At 44.9% G+C, this 25,006-nt stretch overlaps 1 pseudogene; it reads right to left on the reverse strand.

The window, feature by feature from the left end:
* Positions 1–1,274: 1,274 nt before the first annotated feature.
* LOC135567660 (keratin-associated protein 5-1-like) lies at positions 1,275–24,765 on the reverse strand (annotated as a pseudogene).
* Between the last annotated feature and the right edge of the window lie 241 nt (positions 24,766–25,006).

A 25,006-nucleotide genomic window follows, 5' to 3' on the forward strand; every position in this document is an offset into this window, starting at 1 on the left:
TCTTGGAGTGTGGAATCAGATTGGTCGGACCAGCGTTGAACAGACCTCAGCGCGGGAGCTTCTTGTTTTAGTTTCTGTCTGTAGGCAGGGATCAACAAAATGGAGTCGTGGTCAGCTTTTCCGAAAGGAGGGCGGGGCAGGGCCTTATATGCGTCGCGGAAGTTAGAATAGCAGTGATCCAAGGTTTTTCCAGCCCTGGTTGCGCAATCGATATGCTGATCAAATTTAGGAGTCTTGTTTTCAGATTAGCTTTGTTAAAATCCCCAGCTACAATGAATGCAGCCTCCGGATAAATGGATTCCAGTTTGCAAAGAGTCAAATAAAGTTTGTTCAGAGCCATCAATGTTTCTGCTTGGGGGGGAATATATACGGCTGTGATTATAATCGAAGAGAATTCCCTTGGTAGATAATGCGGTCGACATTTGATTGTGAGGAATTCTAAATCAGGTGAACAGAAGGACTTGAGTACCTGTATGTTGTTATGATCACACCACGTCACGTTAACCATGAAGCATACGCCCCCGCCCCTCTTCTTACCAGAAAGATGTTTGTTTCTGTCTGCGCGTGCGTGGAGAAACCAGTTGGCTGCACCCGACTCCGATAGCGTCTCTCCAGTGAGCCATGTTTCCGTGAAGCAAAGAACGTTGCAGTCTCTGATGTCCCTCTGGAATGCTATCCTTGCTCGGATTTCATCAACCTTGTTGTCAAGAGACTGGACATTGGCGAGAAGAATGCTAGGAGTGGTGCACGATGTGCCCGTCTCGGAGTCTGACCAGAAGACCGCTCCGTTTCCTCCTTTTACGAAGTCGTTTTTTCGGTTACTAGTCCGACGCTCTAACCACTAGGCTACCCTGCCGCCAACGGTCCACCAACCAAAGGACATCTAGCCAACATGACACAACTGTGAGAAGCATTAGAGTCAACATGGGCCAGCATCCCTATGGAACGCTTTAAACACCTTGTAGACCCCATGCCCTGATGAATTGAGGCTTTTCTTAGGGCAAAAGGGGGTGCAACTCAAAAATAGGAAAGTGTTCCTAAAGTTTGGTATACTCAGAGTGTATAGATGTTGCATAACATTGGTATATACTCTAAAGGCCTGCATGGATCGTGAAAATCTTCTTAATTGAGTGTCTCAGCTCTAAAGAGTGTATGTGAAAAATATCTATCTATGTGTATGAAATGTACAAGCCCCAGCTTTCTTGTTTCCAGAGTAATGCAGCAATAATGAATGCAGTGGATGTGTGTATCTGTCACTCTGGGACCATTCCTACCTGTGTCGGTGCAATGCAGTTACGCCCACATCCATTATGGCAGCATTTTTCATCATTGGGGCAGTCACTGTCATTGGAACAGAACTCCACACACATCCCCACGCCCCCATCGTGACCCCATCGTCTATGAGGGCACACTCCAGGCTTTGCTTTTGGGACAACACAATTTGAGCAGACTTACCACAAAGACACATGAACATGGACACAATTACACTGAACCATTTTCTGAAAATCTGTCATATTTGTGTGTAGATGGTTACGATAAATAGGAATTTGTATTTGTGAAAAGATTGCAGAGTATACCCCTAATATTTTTGTGTCTAGTTAGTTTTGGGAGACATTTGGCCACCATCATCAATGTTTCCCCATAACACCCATGAAAATGCATGGCAGCCTTCTAAACACTGTTAGTAAACCAGTCAGGTTCTTACTGAAGTCAGGTGGGACACACAAGGCGTCAGAGTGAAAGATGCAGCATTTGTCATCTTTAGGACAGTCCTCATCGCGGACACATCCCTTGTGTGACGGCACGACATTCAGAAGCAGCGGGCACTGACCTGCCTTTCGGGGGATCGGCACTGTGAGAGAGCAGGAGGAATAGGAAACAATTGGACCGAACCATTTTCTGAAAATCTGTCATATTTGTGAGGAGATGGTTACGATAAATAGGCATTTGCATTTGTAGGAAGTCAAAACAGAAAGCGGTGACATTGTCAGCTGCTACAGAATCACACAGTGTTCCACAATGTCATCAATACAATACAACAGTGAATAATCAGTGTGTCCTCGGTCCTTCTACTGGGACCTCCAGTCTGGCGTCAACCACTATCAACAGATATGAGAACAATCCATAACATTCATCATGAAGTCTAGTGACCATCAACCCACACCTTGAATGTCACAAGAAGAACAATGGAAATCATGTGTATTACAGAAGCTCTATACTAAACATTGTGTTGATCACTCTAAATTAAATATGAGCTTTACTGGTCTTAAATGTCCCCATTACAAAATGTTTATGATATATATATATAAAACTCTAAATACCTACATGGCTCTCAGAAATCTTCTTAATTGAGTGTCTCAGCTCTAAAGAGAGTGTATGTGAAATATATTGATCTCTGTGTATGAAATGTACATTACAATCTCCAGCTTTCTTGATTCCAGAGTAATGCAGCAATAATGAACACAATAGATGGGTGTATCTGTCACTCTGGGACCATTCCTACCTGTGTACGGTGCAATGCAGTTACGCCCACATCCATTGTGGCAGCATTTTTCATCATTGGGGCAGTCACTGTCATTGGAACAGAACTCCCCACACATCCCCACCCCTATCGTGACCCCATCGTCTACGAGGCACACTCCAGGCTTTGCTTTGGGACAACACAATTTGAGCAGACATGTCAGGGAACACGACTTACCACAAAGAGACATGAACAAAGACAAAATTGGACTGAACCATTTTCTGGAAATCAGTCATATTTGTGTGGAGATGGTTACGGTAAATAGGAATTTGTATTTGTGAAAAGATTGCAGAGTATACCCCTAATATTTTTGTGTCTAGTTTTGGAGACATTTGGCCACCATCATGAATGTTTCCCCAATAACACCCATGAAAACGCAAGGCAGCCTTCTGAACACTGTTAGTAAACCAGTCAGGTTCTTACTGAAGTCAGGTGGGACACACAAGGCGTCAGAGTGAAAGATGCAGCATTTGTCATCTTTAGGACAGTCCTCATCGCGGACACATCCCTTGTGTGACGGCACGACATTCAGAAGCAGCGGGCACTGACCTGCCTTCGGGGGGATCGGCACTGTGAGAGAGCAGGAGGAATAGGGAAAAATTGGACCGAACCATTTTCTGAAAATCTGTCATATTTGTGAGGAGATGGTTACGATAAATAGGCATTTGCATTTGTAGGAAGTCAAAACAGAAAGCGGTGACATTGTCAGCTGCTACAGAATCACACAGTGTTCCACAATGTCATCAATACAATACAACAGTGAATAATCAGTGTGTCCTCGGTCCTTCTACTGGGACCTCCAGTCTGGCGTCAACCACTATCAACAGATATGAGATCAATCCATAACATTTATCATGAAGTCTAGTGACCATCAACCCACACCTTGAATGTCACAAGAAGAACAATGGAAATCATGTGTATTACAGAAGCTCTATACTAAACATTGTGTTGATCACTCTAAATTAAATATGAGCTTTACTGGTCTTAAATGTCCCCATTACAAAATGTTTATGATATATATATATATATATAAAACTCTAAATACCTACATGGCTCTCAGAAATCTTCTTAATTGAGTGTCTCAGCTCTAAAGAGAGTGTATGTGAAATATATTGATCTCTGTGTATGAAATGTACATTACAATCTCCATCTTTCTTGTTTCCAGAGTAATGCAGCAATAATGAATGCAATAGATGGGTGTATCTGTCACTCTGGGACCATATCCTACCTGTGTACGGTGCAATGCAGTCATGCCCACATCCATTGAAGCAGCATTTTTCATCATTGGGGCAGTCACTGTCATTGGAACAGAACTCTGCACACGTCCCTCTGCCCCATGGTCTACGAGGGCACACTCCAGGCTTTGCTTTGTGAACACAATTTGAGCAGATGTCAGGGAACCCGAACTTGCCACAAGAGACATGAACATAGACACATTTGGACTGAACCAATTCATGAAAATCTGTCATATTTGTGTGTAGATGGTTGATAAATAGGAATTTGTATTTGTGAAAAGATTGCAGAGTATACCCCTAATATTTTTGTGTCTAGTTAGTTTTGGAGACATTTGGCCACCATCATCAATGTTTCCCCCATAACACCCATGAAAATGCATGGCAGCCTTCTAAACACTGTTAGTAAACCAGTCAGGTTCTTACTGAAGTCAGGTGGGACACACAAGGCGTCAGAGTCAAAGATGCAGCATTTGTCATCTTTAGGACAGTCCTCATCGCGGACACATCCCTTGTGTGATGGCACGACATTCAGAAGCAGCGGGCACTGACCTGCCTTCGGGGGATCGGCACTGTGAGAGAGCAGGAGGAATAGGAAACAATTGGACCGAACCATTTTCTGAAAATCTGTCATATTTGTGAGGAGATGGTTACGATAAATAGGCATTTGCATTTGTAGGAAGTCAAACAGAAAGCGGTGACATTGTCAGCTGCTACAGAATCACACAGTGTTCCACAATGTCATCAATACAATACAACAGTGAATAATCAGTGTGTCCTCGGTCCTTCTACTGGGACCTCCAGTCTGGCGTCAACCACTATCAACAGATATGAGATCAATCCATAACATTTATCATGAAGTCTAGTGACCATCAACCCACACCTTGAATGTCACAAGAAGAACAATGGAAATCATGTGTATTACAGAAGCTCTATACTAAACATTGTGTTGATCACTCTAAATTAAATATGAGCTTTACTGGTCTTAAATGTCCCCATTACAAAATGTTTATGATATATATATATATATATATCTGAGAGCCATGTAGGTATTTAGAGTTTTATATATATATATATAAAACTCTAAATACCTACATGGCTCTCAGAAATCTTCTTAATTGAGTGTCTCAGCTCTAAAGAGAGTGTATGTGAAATATATTGATCTCTGTGTATGAAATGTACATTACAATCTCCATCTTTCTTGTTTCCAGAGTAATGCAGCAATAATGAATGCAATAGATGGGTGTATCTGTCACTCTGGGACCATATCCTACCTGTGTACGGTGCAATGCAGTTATGCCCACATCCATTGTGGCAGCATTTTTCATCATTGGGGCAGTCACTGTCATTGGAACAGAACTCTGCACACGTCCCTGAACCCCATCGTCTACGAGGCACACTCCAGGCTTTGCTTTGGGACAACATAATTTGAGCAGATATGTCAGGGAACCCAACTTACCACAAAGAGACATGAACACGGACAAAATTGACTGAACCATTTTCAGAAAATCTGTAATATTTGTGTGGAGATCGTTACGATAAATGTTAGCTGCTACAGAATCAAACAGTGGTCACAGAATGTCATCAGTACAATACAACAGTGAATAATCAGTGTGTCCTCGGTCCTTCTACTGGGACCTCCAGTCTGGCGTCAATCACTATCAACAGATATGAGAACAATCCATAACATTCAGCATCAAGTCTAGTGACCATCAACCCACACCTTGAGTGTCACAACTAGGATACTGGAACCATTGTGTATAACATAAACTGTATACGCTAAATGTTTTGTTGATCACTCTCAACTAAATATGATCTTTAGTGATCCTACATTTCCCCATTACAAACAGGATTATGGTAGCAACTTGTCAGCCTACACTGACTCTTCCAAATGAAGTCTTTCTATTATGTGACTTCTTAATTGAGTGTCTCAGCTCTATAGAGAGTGTAAGTGAAATATATTGATCTATGTGTATGAAATGTACATTACAAGCTCCATCTTTCTTGTTTCCAAAGTAATGCAGCGATAATGAATGCAATAGATGGGTGTATCTGTCACTCTGGGACCATATCCTACCTGTGTTAGGTGCAATGCAGTCATGCACACATCCATTGTGGCAGCATTTTTCATCATTGGGGCAGTCACTGTCATTGAAACATAACTCTGCACATATCCCTATGCCCCATCGTCTAACAGGGCACACTCCAGGCTTTGCTTTGGGACAACACAATTTGAGCAGATATCAGGGAACCCAACTTGCCACAAAGAGACATGAACATAGACACAATTGGACTGAACCAAGTTATGAAATTCTATCATATTTGTGTTGAGATGGATTTGACAAATATGCATTTGCATCTCTGGAAAGTTTGTAGGCCATACTCCAAGTAATTTTGTGTCTAATTAATAGTTTTGGAGACATTTGTCCCCCATCATCAATGTTTCCCCCATAACACCCATGAAAATGCATGACAGCCTTCTGAACACTCACAATCTATTGGTTCAAATAAGTAGGTTGAAAACATTGTATGTTAACTAAAATGGGCTGTGCAGCTAGTTACACACAGACACACAAACAGTGCTATTAAGATGCAGAAATAATCATTTCTAGTTAAATGAACATATGAGACAAATTGACAAACACATCATTATATGTTGACTGAATTGTTGCATACGTTTTCTCAAGTTGGAGCTAAGTTTGGGCCAACTAAAAATGTTAAATTCAGGTAACACTTTTATCTAGAAGTTGAATAAACTGAAAAAGGCTTTGGAACCACTTACTTCATAATCATTTGTTGAAACAACTAGAATTTATTTGACAGTGTATGCGTAAAATGGCCAAGGGTAGGCTGGATTGTTTCAAAGTCATAATGGCTGGCTTGTATTTCTTAGTAAGGTTGCAACAACATAGGTTGCAAAGGGGCTATGCACCATTATAGGCTATTGTTTATAACCAATTAGGTAGGCTTTAACACCTAAGTCAAGTGTAGCAGGCTTCTTAAAATAAATCATCAAATTGTCACAGTTTGTTTCATGACAAATAATGCAAAGTAGGCTAATTAGAACAACTCACCTGTAGATGTGCCTCCCGGTTCTGCAGCAGAGACTATTTTTGTCACGCCCTGGTCAAAGTATTTTGTGTTTTTCTTTATGTTTTGGTCAGGCCAGGGTGTGACATGGGTTTTTGTATGTGGTGTGTAGCTTAGTGGGATTGTAGCTTAGTGGGGTGTTCTGGGAGAGTCTATGGCTGTCTGAAGTGGTTCTCAATCAGAGGCAGGTGTTTACCGTTGTCTCTGATTGGGAACCATATTTAGGCAGCCATATTCTTTGGTTGTATTGTGGGTGATTGTCCTGTGTGTCTTGATGTCCTTGTTAGAGGGTTGTAGACACATGTATAGGCTGTTTTCGGGTTTCGTTTATTGTTTTGTTGAGTTTGTGTGTTAAGTTGTTTTATTAAACATGGATCGAAATCTACACGCTGCAGTTTGGTCCGACTCTCCTTCACCAGTAGAAAGCCGTTACAGAATCACCCACCACAGGACCAAGCAGCGTGTCAACAGGCAGGAGCCACAGGAGAAGCGACAGGTGCAGCAGGAGCAACAGCAGCAGCAGGAGAAGCAACAGAAGCAGCAGCAGCAGTGGGAGAGGCTGCACTCTTTGGATAAATGGACTTGGGAGGAGATCCTTGACGGAAAAGGACCCTGGGCAGAGCCATGGATGGAATTGGAGCTGTCGGCGAAGCAGAGTGCTGAATCTGAGAGTGTGGAGGATGTAGTTGGACAGAGTAGAAAGAAAGCTGTTGGCGTGGCATAGTATGCACGGCATACCAGTGCCAGCACCACGCATCAGGCCTACAGTGCGTCCCGCCTGTCCAGCGCTGCCGGAGCGTCCCGCCTGTCCGGGCGCCGCTGCCGGAGCGTCCCGCCTGTCCGGCGCCGCTGCCGGACCCTCCCGCCTGTCCGGCGCCGCTGCCGGAGCGTCCCGCCTGTCCGGCGCCGCTGCCGGAGCCTCCCGCCTGTCCGGCGCCGCTGCCGAGCCTCCCGCCTGTCCGCGCGCCGCTCCCGCCGCGAGCTTCCCGCCTGTCCGGCGCTGTCAGAGCTACCGCCCCTCATGCCAGAGGCGCCAGAGCCCCTCATTCCAGAGGCACCAGTACTCCTCAGTCCAGCGCTGCCAGAGCCTTTTTCTCCAGTCTGCCCAGCGCCGTCTGAGCTACCCGTCTGCCCAGCACCGCCAGTCTGCCCACCGCCGCCAGTCTGCCCTGTGCCACCTCCACACTCCAGTCCTCCGGTAGCAGCTCCCCGCACCAGGCTTCCTGTGCGTGTCCTCGATCCAGTGCCACCAGTTCCAGCACCACGCACCGGGCCTTCAGTGCGCCTCGCCTGTTTAGCGCAGCCAGAGCCTTTCTCCTCTACAGCGCTGCCGGAGTCTCCCGCCTGTTCAGCGCAGCCAGAGCTGTCAGTCTACATGGAGCAGCCAGAGCTGCCAGTCGGCAAGGAGCAGCCAGAGCTGTCAGTCAACATGAAGCAGCCAGAGATGTCAGTCTGCAAGGAGCTGCCAGTCTGCAAGGAGCTGCCAGTCTGCAAGGAGCTGCCAGTCTGCATGGAGCAGCCAGTCTGCAAGGAGCAGCCAGAGCTGTCAGTCAACATGAAGCAGCCAGAGCTGTCAGTCTGCAAGGAGCTGTCAGTCTGCAAGGAGCTGTCAGTCTGCAAGGAGCTGCCAGTCTGCATGGAGCAGCCAGTCTGCAAGGAGCAGCCAGAGCTGTCAGTCAACATGAAGCAGCCAGAGATGTCAGTCTGCAAGGAGCTGTCAGTCTGCAAGGAGCTGTCAGTCTGCAAGGAGCTGCCAGTCTGCAAGGAGCTGCCAGTCTGCAAGGAGCTGCCAGTCTGCAAGGAGCCGCCAGTCTGCCCAGCGCCGCCAGTCTGCCCAGCGCCGCCAGTCTGCCCAGCGCCGCCAGTCTGTCAGGATCAGTTAGATCCATCAGTCAGCCAGGATCCGCCAGAAGTGCCAGTCGGCCAGGATCTGCCAGTAGTGCCAGTCGGCCAGGATCCGCCAGTCGGCCAGGATCCGCCAGTCGGCCAGGATCCGCCAGTCAGCCAGGATCCGCCAGTCAGCCAGGATCCGCCAGATCCGCCAGTCAGCCAGGATCCGCCAGTCAGCCAGGATCTACCAGAACCGCTAGTCAGCCAGGATCCGCCAGTCAGCCAGGATCTGCCAGATCCGCTTGTCAGCCAGGATACGTCAGTCAGCCAGGATCTGCCAGATCCGCCAGGATCCGCCAGTCAGCCAGGATCCGCCAGTCAGCCAGGATCTGCCAGAACCGCTAGTCAGCCAGGATCCGCCAGTCAGCCAGGATCTGCCAGATCCGCTTGTCAGCCAGGATCCGCCAGTCAGCCAGGATCCGCCAGTCAGCCAGGATCTGCCAGATCCGCCAGTCAGCCAGGATCCGCCAGTCAGCCAGGATCTGCCAGAACCGCTAGTCAGCCAGGATCCGCCAGTCAGCCAGGATCCGCCAGTCAGCCAGGATCTGCCAGATCCGCTTGTCAGCCAGGATACGTCAGTCAGCCAGGATCCGCCAGTCAGCCAGGATCTGCCAGATCCGCCAGTCAGCCAGGATCTGCCAGTCGGCCAGGATCTGCCGGATCCGCCAGTCAGCCAGGATCCGCCAGTCAGCCAGGATCCGCCAGTCATCCAGGATCTGCCAGAACCGCTAGTCAGCCAGGATCTGCCAGTCAGCCAGGATCTGCCGGAACCACCAGCCAGCCAGGATCTGGTAGATCCATCAACCTGCCTGAGCTTCCTCTCACTCCTGAGCTTCCTCTCACTCCTCACTCCTGAGCTTCCTCTCACTCCTGAGCTTCCTCTCACTCCTGAGCTTCCTCTCACTCCTGAGCTTTCCTTTCTCTCACTCTCGAGCTTTCTCTCACTCTCGAGCTTTCTCTCAGTCCCGAGCTTCCCCTCAGTCCCGAGCTGCCTCCGTCCCGATCTGCTCCTCAGTCCAGTGGGGTTCTGGGTGAGGACTACTAGGCCATGGTCGGCGGCGAGGGTGGACTATCCAGGGACGCGAGGAAGAGGGACTAAGACAGTGTTTGAGTGGGGTCCGCGTCCCGCACCGGAGCCGCCACCATGGACAGACGCCCACCCGGACCCTCCCTGTTGTTTTGAGGTGCGTTTGGGAGTCCGCACCTTGGGGGGTTCTGTCACGCCCTGGTCGAAGTATTTTGTGTTTTTCTTTATGTTTTGGTCAGGCCAGGGTGTGACATGGGTTTTTGTATGTGGTGTGTAGCTTAGTGGGATTGTAGCTTAGTGGGGTGTTCTGGGAGAGTCTATGGCTGTCTGAAGTGGTTCTCAATCAGAGGCAGGTGTTTACCGTTGTCTCTGATTGGGAACCATATTTAGGCAGCCATATTCTTTGGTTGTATTGTGGGTGATTGTCCTGTGTGTCTTGATGTCCTTGTTAGAGGTTTGTAGACACATGTATAGGCTGTTTTCGTTTCGTTTATTGTTTTGTTGAGTTTGTGTGTTGATTCGTGTTAAGTTGTTTTATTAAACATGGATCGAAATCTACACGCTGCAGTATGGTCCGACTCTCCTTCACCAGTAGAAAGCCGTTACAATTTTCAAATCTACAAATGCCAACAGAAAAAGAACCAAAGCACAACGCGCTGACAAATTCATGTCCATGCTGACTTCAAGACTGTTAAAGCAAATGCAGTCCAAATCAATTTAATAGAAGAGGAGGAGACCATAATATGTATTAACCTTAGATGACTAAGAGGGGGGCGCTGCTTTGAAGCCATCGCACAGCCATTTTGGTACTCCTCCTTCATTTGACAAATATATTCTATTACAGACACCTTAATGCATACATGCAAATTATATTAATTGAACTGAACATTAACATTTTATATTTTGAGAGTGTTAATGTTACTGCCCCCACCGCAACAAATAATTACTTAAATACATGAAATTGTGTCCTTGAAACATTTTATTGAAATATTGTAGAATTCCATTCATTCCTATGGAGGACTGCTCTTCCTGGGATGTGCCAATGTGGCGGCCTGTGGCTTCAAAGCCTCTCATTGGCCATTACAAAGCATCAGCAATCCAGGGTTTATACACATTGGGGAGAGACCATAGAAAAGATGAATGCACAAGGAACAATGCATCTGCAGGGTCCCTATGCCCATCCATTTACATTCCGATTTCGGATCCGAATACTTTCTTAGGTCACATGTAATGAGAATAATTAAAGAGGATATATGGAACTTGTGCCTCTGGGGGTGCTCTTGATCCAAAAGTGGTCCCCCAAATGGACATTAATATTGTCCAGAAATTAAGTCAAAATTTGATGTAAACAATTCACAACTAAACGTCAATAGTGTGTCTTCAACTGAGTTTGTAGTTCAATGACTGAATGCATTTCTGTTAAACTGCAGGTGAAAATCCACAATGTATAATGATTCATAACGAAATGTTTCAAAGTACAGTATGTGGAGAGCTATAACACTGTTGATGGGTTGATTTTTGGGCAACGGTTGGGCTCTGTTTACATGGTATATGATTTTTTTACTTGTAATTCATCTTAAGAAATAGGCCTATACATGTCCCAAAATAACTTTTTAAAATTCTTTCAAATATTTTCTCTCTCATCTGTCTTGTTCATGATGGGCAGACCTATACGCTTTTATCATTTTACTACACTGATATCTTGTAGCTTAGAGCGGACAACTATTTGGCAGACTAAATACATTCTCAACATTGGATTTTCTTACATTATTCTCTCACAATAACGTTGTAGGACTATACACATCACATTCTATATGACTGACTGTTAACCTGTCTCCTACCCTTCATCTACACTGAATGAAATGGTTTTAACAAGTGAAATTAATAAGGGATTGCAGCTTCACCTGGTCAGTCTATATCAGTCTATGTTCATAATATTTTGTACAGTCAGTCTATAACATGTTGTGGTTGACAAAGTGATTAGGCCATTTGATGCGCTGTTCAGGAGTCTTATGGCTTGGGGTAGAAGCTATTTAGGAGCCTCTTGGACCTAGACTTGGCGCTCCGTTACTGCTTGCCGTGTGGTAGCAGAGAGAACAGTCTATAACTGGGGTGGCTGGAGTCTTTGACCATTTTTAGGGCCTTCCTCTGACACCGCCTGGTATAGAGGTCCTTGGTGGCAGGAAGATTGTCCCCGGTGATGTACTGGGCCGTAAGCACTATCCTCTGTAGTGCCTTGCAGGTAGAGGCCAAGTAGTTGCCATATCAGGTAGTGAGAATAGGTTTTGTCGTGCCCTCTTCACAACTGTCTTGGTGTGCTTGGACCATGTTAGTTTGTTGGTGATGTGGACGCCAAGGATCTTGAAACCTGCTCCACTACAGCCCCGTCAATGAGAATGGGGCGTGCTTGGTCCTCCTTTTCCTGCAGTCCACAATCATCTCCTTTGTCTTGATCACGTTGAGTGGGTGTTGTTGTCCTTGCACCACACGTTCAGGTCTCTGACCTCCTCACTATAGGCTGTCTCATCGTTGTCGGTGATCAGGTCTACCACTGTTGTGTCATCAGCAAACTTAATGATGGTGTTGGAATAGTGCCTGGCCGTGCAGTCATGAGTGAACAGGGAGTACAGGAAGGAGCTGAGCACGCACCCCTACCCTTACCACCTGTGGGCGGCCCATCATGAAATCCAGGATTCAGTTACAGAGGGAGGTGTTTAGTCCCAGGGTCCTTAGCTTAGTGATGAGCTTTGAGGGCACTATGGTGTTGAACACTGAGCTGTAGTCAACGAATAGCATTCTCACATAGGTGTTCCTTTTGTCCAGGTGTGACAGGGCAGTGTGGAGTGCAATAGAGAATGCATAGTCTGTGGATCTTTTGGTGTGGTGAGTGCTGCAGACATGAGTACTACGGGTCGGTAGTCATTTAGGCAGGCTCTTAGTTTTTCTTGGGCACAGGGACTATGGTGGTCTGCTTGAAACATGTTGGAATTACAGACTCAGACAGGGAGAGGTTGAAAAGGTCAGTGAAGACACTTGCCAGTTGGTCAGCGCATGCTCTGAGAACACGTCCTGGTAATCTGTCTGGCCCTGCGGCCTTGTGAATGTTGACCTGTTTGAAGGTCTTACTCACATCGGCTGCGGAAAGCGTGATCACACAGTTGTCCGGAACAGCTGATGCTCTCGTGCATGTTTCAGTGTTACTTGCCTCGAAGTGAGCATAGAAGTTATTTAGCTCGTCTGGTAGGCTTGTGTCACTGGGCAGCTCGCGGCTCTGCTTCCCTTTGTAGTCTGTAATAGTTTGCAGGACCTGCCACATCTGACGAGCGTCGGAGCCGGTGTAGTACGATTTAATATTAGTCCTGTGTTGGCACTTTGCCTGTTTGATGGTTCGTCAGAGGGCACAGCGGGATTTATTATAAGATCTCTGGTGCTCTAGGTCGACAGGTTCCGGCTCCTTAGCAGAGGTGACCGGTCTGCTCCTGATCCCCGGAATCGTCATCTTGGTCTGAGTCCTGCGTCTGGAGCCGTGCGTCAGGGAGGGGCAACTGTCACGTGTGCTCCCTCTCCAGCTTCTAGGTCACCAGCCTGCTCGTTATGGCGCAGCCCTGTCACCATCGTTACGGTCATCAGTGCGTTGTGACACTCACATGGACTCCATCACCTCCCTGATTACCTGCCCTATATTTGTCACTCGCCGGTTCCTTCCCAGGCATCATTGTTTCTGTTTCAGTTTGGTCTGTGCGTTGTTTGTGTTTCTTGTTTTCTATTATGTTTCGTTTATTGATTAAATCACTCACTCCCTGAACTTGCTTCCCAACTCTCAGCGCACATCGTTACACTAATATTCATAAGACCATTACATAAGGTATGTAATATAGGTCTTTATAAACAAATTTACTAATCATCAGTTAAGTCTTTTTGCGTGGCCTCGTCTAAAGTGTGGGCTATTTATACATAATAAATACTAAATACTTTCTAAACAATAACTTCAGTGTAACTTCAGACAAACTCTATGTTGAGTAACATAATGTTTTTAGTCCATAAATGCTTTTCTTAATTACATAAATGCTTCAAAAATCGTAAAAAGTGACATTAGCTGATGAAGATTATCTCATAGAACAAAACGTATAAGAACTCCCAAACCTGTCTTCACCACAAAACGTATTTTCAGCGTTTATCTAAAAACCCTACAAAAACACAATACATTTTACCATAGGCTTTGTTCAAAGAACCATGATGGAGTTAGTCCCTACAAAGAGACATCATTACTATTGCTCTCTATACATGTTAGCAATTGGGAGTCTCCAACCCTTGCAAAAGTAACCTCACAGTCCAATCCCCCCACCCCCCCTTTGCTAATTTCACCACCAGCAAAGCATTAAAAAAGAATCTCACCCATCTACCCACAATATCTCATAATGACAGTGAAAACATGATTTTAGAAATGTTTGCTAATTTATTGAAAGTGAAATACAGAAATATCTCATTTAAATACAGTACCAGTCAAAAGTTTGGACACACCTAGTCATTCCAGGTTTTTTCATTTATTATTATTTTTTACTATTTTCTACATTGTGTAATAATAGTGAAGACATCAAAACTATGAAATAACACATATGGAATCATGTAGTAACCAAAAAAGTGTTAAACAAATAATAAAATATATTTTAAATTCTTCTTAGTAGCCACACTTTGCCTTGATGACAGCTTTGAACACGCTTGGCATTCTCTCAACCAGCTTCACCTGGAACGCTTTTCCAGCAGTCTTGAAGGAGTTCCCCACATATGCTGAGCACTTGTTGACCCCAATTAAGGTGCCACAAACCACCTGTGCTAGACAGCCATTTTCAAAACGGTTCTCTTTGCGGTCATACAAATTAAAACCATCCATTTCTGGTGGATTGACAATGGAACTCTGTTTAAAGTATCATTTTTAAATGAAGCCAAACAGAGTAGGCTACTATTTAAATGTTATCCTCCAGAAGAGGCAGAACATAGGCTATATTACAGCAAATAATGTCAAATCTGGAAAGTACCGATAGAGGAAAAAACATTTTCTTGTAGAGAATGTATAAGGAAGGTATCATGTTAATGAATGACATTGTAAACAACAAAGGTCAAATTATGTCACACAAGCAATTAATCACGGTATAAGGACATGTATGCTCATTACAAAATTATAACCAGTTCATCGCAGCTCTGCCACAAAAATGGAAGAGAAAATTACTTAAAAGAGAAAGGAATGAATTAATCGTAAAGGGCTTAAAATGACCGATATAAATAGTAACATGTATCAGTTTCACTTATGGTCAAGAGGGTTGACAACTACACCGTATAAAATTCAAGATAGTTGGGAACAGATTTTCGATATCCCAATACCATGGCATCAGATTTATTGAAGTAATATACAAAGTAACAATTGAAGCATCAATCCTTTCTTTTCAATTTAAGCTATTATATAAGATTCCCGCTACAAAAAGAATGCTCAGTATATGGGGCATTGAACAGAATCAATAGAGTATCTATTTTGGTACTGTCCATCGGTGGCTTGTTTTTGGAGTCAGGTTCAGGAATGGTTGTTAACATGGGTACCACTGGGCGCACATTTGGGGGTTTTGCCCTAGCACTACACAGCTGATTCAAATAACCAACTCATCATCAAGCTTTGATTATTTTCATCAGCTGTGTAGAGCTAGAGCAAAAACCAAAACGTGAACCCAGGAGGAGCCCCAGGACCGAGTTTGGGAAACCCTGCCCTATGGTACTGCCCAGGGACACAGTGATTTAACGCAAAGTGGTGGATTGTGGGCATGCGCCTGCCACGGAGGAACATGCAAATCTTCCACTGTTTGATGTCAGAGTAGCTCACCATTCTCCCAGGGGACATGCGGACTACCTCCAAATCATCTCACATCTGACGCACCAGGGCTGTCCCCTTGTGTGTCCAAGTTGTTTCCACCGAGATGGATGACAATATTCACGGTCACAACTCGACTCAGCGAGAGAGAATATTTCAGAACCCTTCAACTGAGAACAGCTCGGCCATATTTCCGGCTCGTGTAGTCGTCTATTTAGCCAGCTACATTGTGTAATCACATAGCAAATATTTGCTTCAGTCTTTGTTTCCTTGCTCTCGCCAATTTTCTGTGAGCAATGATCAGTATGATTATAAGCATGGATCTTATCAATAAATAAAACGTAGAACATCGTGAAGATTCACAAGGAGAGCATGTGTTAAACTATATTATAAAGTGGGTGGTACTTGCCCCGAATGCTGATTGGCTGACAGCCGTGGAATATCAGGCCATATACCACGGGTATGACAAAACATTTATTTTTACAGCTTCAATTACGTTGGTAATCAGTTTATAATAGCAATAAGGAACTCGGGGTTTGTGGTATATGGCCAATATACCACGGCTAAGGGCTGGAGCGAGCGGTCGCATCTGCACTCGGTCCGCAGGTAGTATTACATTACATTACATTTCATTATAGTACAACGGTTTGATTTGTCTAATCTTAGCAATTTCTTCTTAGCTAGCTACATAGCCGTCTTTGTATCATAGATAATTGCGTAATTATCGTATTTCGTCGTCCTAACGCAGTCTACACTGCCCTGCAGCTAGCCTATTACACTCAACTGAACGACTTGATTAGTGTAGTGTTAGCTAGCTACATAGTTGTCTTTGCTGTCTTCGTATCCAAGATAATTGTGTAGTTTAGAGTGTGTAGTTTTAGAGTGATTATCTTAATTTACCGAGGTTAGCTAGCCAGCTATTTGTCGTCCTTAACATAGGAGACTCTGCTAGCTAGCCAACAGCTAGCCAACGTCTACCGAACAGAACTTCTGCACTCAACAATCCGGTCGCATTTTCGCTCGCTCCACAGGTAGTATCACATTTTTCATTTCATTTCATTACAGTACAACGGCTTGATTTGTTTGATCGTAGCTAGCTACATAGCTAGCTACATAGCCGTCTTTGTATCATAGATAATTGCGTAATTATCGTATTCGGTCGTCCTAACGCAGTCTACACTGCCCTGCAGCTAGCCAGCTAGCTAACGTCCACCGTTAGCTAGTCCACCGTCTACCGATTAGCAGCTATACTATTACACTCAACTGAACGACTTGATTAGTGTAGTGTTAGCTAGCTACATAGTTGTCTTTGCTGTCTTCGTCTCCAAGATAATTGTGTAGTTTAGAGTGTGTAGTTTTAGAGTGATTATCTTAATTTACCGAGGTTAGCTAGCCAGCTATTTGTCATCCTTAACGTAGGAGACTCTGCTAGCTAGCCAACAGCTAGCCAACAGCTAGCCAACGTCTACCGAACAGAACTTCTGCACTCAACAATCCGGTCGCATTTCGCTTCGCTCCACAGGTAGTATCACATTTTTCATTTCATTTCATTACAGTACAACGGCTTGATTTGTTTGATCGTAGCTAGCTACATAGCTAGCTACATAGCCGTCTTTGTATCAAAGATAATTGTGTAGTCTAGAGCGATTTCCTAGGTTAGCTAGCCAGCTATTGTCGTTCTTTAACGCAACGTAACGTAATCAACACTGCTAGCTAGCCAGCTAGCCCCGAATAGCAGCACAGTAGAAACTATTACACTCAACGGAACGACTTGATTAGTGTAGTGTCAACAACGCAGCCAATGCCAGCTAGCCTACATAGTCAACAACGCAGCCTCTGCCAGCTAGCCTACTTCAGCAGTACTGTATCATTTTAATCATTTTAGTCAATAAGATTCTTGCTACGTAAGCTTAACTTTCTGAACACTCGAGACGTGTAGTCCACTTGTCATTCCAATCTCCTTTGCATTAGCGTAGCCTCTTGTGTAGCCTGTCAACTATGTGTCTGTCTATCCCTGTTCTCTCCTCTCTGCACAGACCATACAAACGCTCCACACCGCGTGGCCGCGGCCACCCTAATCTGGTGGTCCCAGCGCGCACGACCCACGTGGAGTTCCAGGTCTCCGGTAGCCTCTGGAACTGCCGATCTGCGGCCAACAAGGCAGAGTTCATCTCAGCCTATGCCTCCCTCCAGTCCCTCGACTTCTTGGCACTGACGGAAACATGGATCACCACAGACAACACTGCTACTCCTACTGCTCTCTCTTCGTCTGCCCACGTGTTCTCGCACACCCCGAGAGCTTCTGGTCAGCGGGGTGGTGGCACCGGGATCCTCATCTCTCCCAAGTGGTCATTCTCTCTTTCTCCCTTACCCATCTGTCTATCGCCTCCTTTGAATTCCATGCTGTCACAGTTACCAGCCCTTTCAAGCTTAACATCCTTATCATTTATCGCCCTCCAGGTTCCCTCGGAGAGTTCATCAATGAGCTTGATGCCTTGATAAGCTCCTTTCCTGAGGACGGCTCACCTCTCACAGTTCTGGGCGACTTTAACCTCCCCACGTCTACCTTTGACTCATTCCTCTCTGCCTCCTTCTTTCCACTCCTCTCCTCTTTTGACCTCACCCTCTCACCTTCCCCCCTACTCACAAGGCAGGAAATACGCTCGACCTCATCTTTACTAAATGCTGTTCTTCCACTAACCTCATTGCAACTCCCCTCCAAGTCTCCGACCACTACCTTGTATCCTTTTCCCTCTCGCTCTCATCCAACACTTCCCACACTGCCCCTACTCGGATGGTATCGCGCCGTCCCAACCTTCGCTCTCTCTCCCCCGCTACTCTCTCCTCTTCCATCCTATCATCTCTTCCCTCTGCTCAAACCTTCTCCAACCTATCTCCTGATTCTGCCTCCTCAACCCTCCTCTCCTCCCTTTCTGCATCCTTTGACTCTCTATGTCCCCTATCCTCCAGGCCGGCTCGGTCCTCCCCTCCCGCTCCGTGGCTCGACGACTCATTGCGAGCTCACAGAACAGGGCTCCGGGCAGCCGACGGAAATGGAGGAAAATCCGCCTCCTGCGGACCTGACATCCTTTCACTCCCTCCTCTCTACATTTTCCTCTTCTCTCTGCTGCTAAAGCCACTTCCTACCACTCTAAATTCCAAGCATCTGCCTCTAACCCTAGGAAGCTCTTTGCAACCTTCTCCTCCCTCCTGAATCCTCCTCCCCTCCCCCTCCTCCCTCTCTGCAGATGACTTCGTCAACCATTTTGAAAAGAAGGTCGACGACATCCGATCCTCGTTTGCTAAGTCAAACGACACCGCTGGTTCTGCTCACACTGCCCTACCCTGTGCTCTGACCTCTTTCTCTCCCTCTCTCCAGATGAAATCTCGCGTCTTGTGACGGCCGGCCGCCCAACAACCTGCCCGCTTGACCCTATCCCCTCCTCTCTTCTCCAGACCATTTCCGAGACCTTCTCCCTTACCTCACCTCGCTCATCAACTCATCCCTGACCGCTGGCTACGTCCCTTCCGTCTTCAAGAGAGCGAGAGTTGCACCCCTTCTGAAAAACCTACACTCGATCCCTCCGATGTCAACAACTACAGACCAGTATCCCTTCTTTCTTTTTCTCTCCAAAACTCTTGAACGTGCCGTCCTTGGCCAGCTCTCCCGCTATCTCTCTCAGAATGACCTTCTTGATCCAAATCAGTCAGGTTTCAAGACTAGTCATTCAACTGAGACTGCTCTTCTCTGTATCACGGAGGCGCTCCGCACTGCTAAAGCTAACTCTCTCTCCTCTGCTCTCATCCTTCTAGACCTATCGGCTGCCTTCGATACTGTGAACCATCAGATCCTCCTCTCCACCCTCTCCGAGTTGGGCATCTCCGGCGCGGCCCACGCTTGGATTGCGTCCTACCTGACAGGTCGCTCCTACCAGGTGGCGTGGCGAGAATCCGTCTCCACACCACGTGCTCTCACCACTGGTGTCCCCCAGGGCTCTGTTCTTGGCCCTCTCCTATTCTCGCTATACACCAAGTCACTTGGCTCTGTCATAACCTCACATGGTCTCTCCTATCATTGCTATGCAGACGACACACAATTAATCTTCTCCTTTCCCCCTTCTGATGACCAGGTGGCGAATCGCATCTCTGCATGTCTGGCAGACATATCAGTGTGGATGACGGATCACCACCTCAAGCTGAACCTCAGCAAGACGGAGCTGCTCTTCCTCCCGGGGAAGGACTGCCCGTTCCATGATCTCGCCATCACGGTTGACAACTCCATTGTGTCCTCCTCCCAGAGCGCTAAGAAACTTGGCGTGATCCTGGACAACACCCTGTCGTTCTCAACTAACATCAAGGCGGTGGCCCGTTCCTGTAGGTTCATGCTCTACAACATCCGCAGAGTACGACCCTGCCTCACACAGGAAGCGGCGCAGGTCCTAATCCAGGCACTTGTCATCTCCCGTCTGGATTACTGCAACTCGCTGTTGGCTGGGCTCCCTGCCTGTGCCATTAAACCCCTACAACTCATCCAGAACGCCGCAGCCCGTCTGGTGTTCAACCTTCCCAAGTTCTCTCACGTCACCCCGCTCCTCCTCTCTCTCCACTGGCTTCCAGTTGAAGCTCGCATCCGCTACAAGACCATGGTGCTTGCCTACGGAGCTGTGAGGGGAACGGCACCTCAGTACCTCCAGGCTCTGATCAGGCCCTACACCCAAACAAGGGCACTGCGTTCATCCACCTCTGGCCTGCTCGCCTCCCTACCACTGAGGAAGTACAGTTCCGCTCAGCCCAGTCAAAACTGTTCGCTGCACTGGCCCCCCAATGGTGGCACAAACTCCCTCACGACGCCAGGACAGCAGAGTCAATCACCACCTTCCGGAGACACCTGAAACCCCACCTCTTTAAGGAATACCTAGGATAGGATAAAGTAATCCCTCTCCCCCCCCCTTAAAAGATTTAGATGCACTACTGTTCCACTGGATGTCATAAGGTGAATGCACCAATTTGTAAGTCGCTCTGGATAAGAGCGTCTGCTAAATGACTTAAATGTAAATGTAAATGTATGTCAAGGCACGTGCTAAGAACAGTCCTTAGCATGGTATATTGGCCGTATACCACACCTCCTTGTGCATTTTTGCTTAATTATAATGTTCTATAATAAGGTTGCACGATCACCTTCCGGTGTAAAAACCATTGAAGTTAAAACCAAAAAACAATGTTTAAACTGAGAACAGGCATTGGTCTGAAGCCGGAAAATGAAGGATATTCACATGAGCACCACACGAGTCTCAAATAACCCCTAAAAACCAAGCACAGGTGTTCAAAATCTTGTTTTATTCAAATTCAGCAGTCCACATTGAGTTTGTCAATTCACATACTGCCCATGAAAATTGTCCAGTTTCCATAAAAGCTATGATCATTTTTCATATTTATTATTGCATAAAATCATCAGTTTTCATAGACATAATTGTACATGTAATGATTTGTATTTTCTACTTATTTCTTAAAACTAATAAGAATTTCCAATAAAGCTTCAATGGCTCACTGCAGGCATAGAATCAACATATCCAGAAACACATCTGTTCCTCGGGGCACTGGCCATCTTTGTAACAGTACTCGGCACACATGTAGGTCCGTTGGGCAGGACACAGCGACCGGGCTTCACTATGGTAACAAATTAAAAGTTGTCAGTTATACAGTAGAAACATACGTGTAATAGGAATTTCCAGGGTAACAATCGAGAAAAGCAGTTGCAGATAAAGTCAATCAAATCTATCCATAATAAATCGATACATGTAAAATGTGTATATGTACAATGTATGTGCATGTACAGTGGGGAGAACAAGTATTTGATACACTACCGATTTTGATTTGATACACTGCCGATATCCATATGAAAATAAGAATTTGTTCTTAACTGACTTGCCTGGTTAAATAAAGGTAAAATAAATTAAATATAAAAGATAAAATGTATATGTAAAATGTGTGTACATGAATATACAGCAAAAAAGCTGTAAAACTCCAAAATATTTGTGTCCTCCAAAGAGGTGGATTGGTTAATATTAATTATTTTTTATTTAGAAAATAATTATATCCAGTTTATTACAAGCTGCAACAGGGAGACACTTCCAGCACAGAAGCATAGAAAATGTCTAACTGGCATCTTGGAGACATGCCCTTTACATTCTAATCAGACAGCACCAAATGTTCTGTAAACACCAGCTCTAGAGGCTTGTAGGAAGTCAAAACAAACAGGCTGTCAGCTGCTACAGAATCACACAGTGTTCACAGAATGTCATCAATACAACATAACAGTGAATAATCAGTGTGTCCTCGGCCCTTATATCTCAAGTCCGGGGTGAACCTCTATCAACAGATATGAGAACAATCCATAACATTCAGCATCAAGTCTAGTGACCATCAATCCACACCTTGAGTGTCACAAGTAGAACACTGGAAATCATCCGTACACTGATTCTTTCCATTGAGGTCTTACTATTACAATGAGTTGGAATTTTGTTGGTGGCCCTTGACAAATTGTCAGCTTAAAGTTGTGAATTGCTGTATCGTAAGAAACGTATGTTGCTACTCCTCTGAAGTCTCAGCCTGATATTCCCAAAATCCTTTTTCCCTGAAATATTTTACTTTCATTTATCTAGGCAAGTCAGTTAAGAAAAAAATATTATTTTCAATGACGGCCTAGGAACAGTGGGTTAACTGCCTTGTTCTTAACAACAGATTTTTACGTTGTCAGCTCAGGGATTTGCTCTTGCAACCTTTCGGTTACTAGTCCGACGCTCTAACCACTAGGCTACCCTGCCGACAACGGTCCACCAACCAACGGACATCTAGCCAACATGACACAACTGTGAGAAGCATTAGAGTCAACATGGGCCAGCATCCCTATGGAACGCTTTAAACACCTTGTAGACCCCATGCCCTGATGAATTGAGGCTTTTCTTAGGGCAAAAGGGGGTGCAACTCAAAAATAGGAAAGTGTTCCTCAAGTTTGGTATACTCAGAGTGTATAGATGTTGCATAACATTGGTATATACTCTAAAGGCCTGCATGGATCTTGAAAATCGTCTTAATTGAGTGTCTCAGCTCTAAAGAGAGTGTATGTGAAAAAATATCTATCTATGTGTATGAAATGTACATTACAAGCCCCAGCTTTCTTGTTTCCAGAGTAATGCAGCAATAATGAATGCAGTGGATGTGTGTATCTGTCACTCTGGGACCATATCCTACCTGTGTCGGTGCAATGCAGTTATGCCCACATCCATTGTGGCAGCATTTTTCATCATTGGGGCAGTCACTGTCATTGGAACAGAACTCTGCACACGTCCCTGAACCCCATCGTCTACGAGGGCACACTCCAGGCTTTGCTTTGGGACAACACAATTTGAGCAGACATGTCAGGGAACACACCTTACCACAAAGTAACATGAACATGGACACAATTACACTGAACCATTTTCTGAAAATCTGTAATATTTGTGTGGAGATCATTACGATAAATGTTAGCTGCTACAGAATCACACAGTGGTCACAGAATGTCATCAGTACAATACAACAGTGAATAATCAGTGTGTCCTCTGTCCTTTACTGGGACCTCCAGTCTGGCGTCAATCACTATCAACAGATATGAGAACAATCCATAACATTCATCATCAAGTCTAGTGACCATCAACCCACACCTTGAATGTCACAAGAAAAACTGGAACCATTGTGTATAACATAAACTCTATACTAAACATTTTGTTGATCACTCTAAATTAAATATGATCTTTACTGATCTTAAATGTCCCCATTACAAAATGTTTATGATTATATAGCAACTTATAAAACCTAAATGACCTCATGGCTCTCAGAAATCTTCTTAATTGAGTGTCTCAGCTCTAAAGAGAGTGTAAGTGAAATATATTGATCTATGTGTATGAAATGTACATTACAAGCTCCATCTTTCTTGATTCCAGAGTAATGCAGCAATAATGAATGCAATGGATGTGTGTATCTGTCACTCTGGGACCATATCCTACCTGTGTTACGGTGCAATGCAGACATGCCCACATCCATTGTGGCAGCATTTTTATCATTGGGGCAGTCACTGTCATGGGAACATGACTCTACACACATATCCCGGGCCCCATGGTCTAAGGGCACACTCCAGGCTTTTCTTGGGGACAACACAATTTGAGCAGATGTCAGGGAACCCAACTTGCCACAAAGAGACATGAACATAGACACAATTGGACTGAACCAATTTATGAAAATCTATCATATTTGGGTCGAGATGGATTTGACAAATATGCATTTGCATCTCTGGAAAGTTTGTAGGCCATACTCCAAGTAATTTTGTGTCTAATTAATAGTTTTGGAGACATTTGTCCCCCATTATCAATGTTTCCCCCATAACACCCATGAAAATGCATGACAGCCTTCTGAACACTCACAATCTATTGGTCCAAATAAGTAGGTTGAAAACATTGTATGTTAACTAAAATGGGCTGTGCAGCTAGTTACACACAGACACACAAACAGTGCTATTAAGATGCAGAAATAATCATTTCTAGTTAAATGAACATATGAGACAAATTGACAAACACATCATTATATGTTGACTGAATTGTTGCATACGTTTTCTCAAGTTGGAGCTAAGTTTGGGCCAACTAAAAATGTTAAGTTCAGGTAACACTGTTATCTAGAAGTTGAATAAACTGAAAAAGGCTTTGGAACCACTTACTTCATAATCATTTGTTGAAACAACTAGAATTTATTTGACAGTGTATGCGTAAAATGGCCAAGGGTAGGCTGGATTGTTTCAAAGTCATAATGGCTGGCTTGTATTTCTTAGTAAGGTTGCAACAACATAGGTTGCAAAGGGCTATGCACCATTATAGGCTATTGTTTATAACCAATTAGGTAGGCTTTAACACCTAAGTCAAGTGTAGCAGGCTTCTTAAAATAAATCATCAAATTGTCACAGTTTGTTTCATGACAAATAATGCAAAGTAGGCTAATTAGAACAACTCACCTGTAGATGTGCCTCCCGGTTCTGCAGCAGAGACTATTTTCAAATCTACAAATGCCAACAGAAAAAGAACCAAAGCACAACGCGCTGACAAATTCATGTCCATGCTGACTTCAAGACTGTTAGAGCAAATGCAGTCCAAATCAATTTAATAGAAGAGGAGACCATAATATGTATTAACCTTAGATGACTAAGAGGGGGGCGCTGCTTTGAAGCCATCGCACAGCCATTTTGGTACTCCTCCTTAATTTGACAAATATATTCTATTACAGACACCTTAATGCATACATGCAAATTATATGAATTGAATTGAACATGAACATTTTATATTTTGAGAGTGTTAATGTTACTGCCC

Source organism: Oncorhynchus nerka, unplaced genomic scaffold (assembly GCF_034236695.1).
Source record: "Oncorhynchus nerka isolate Pitt River unplaced genomic scaffold, Oner_Uvic_2.0 unplaced_scaffold_1864, whole genome shotgun sequence".
Taxonomy (NCBI): Eukaryota; Metazoa; Chordata; class Actinopteri; order Salmoniformes; family Salmonidae; genus Oncorhynchus; species Oncorhynchus nerka.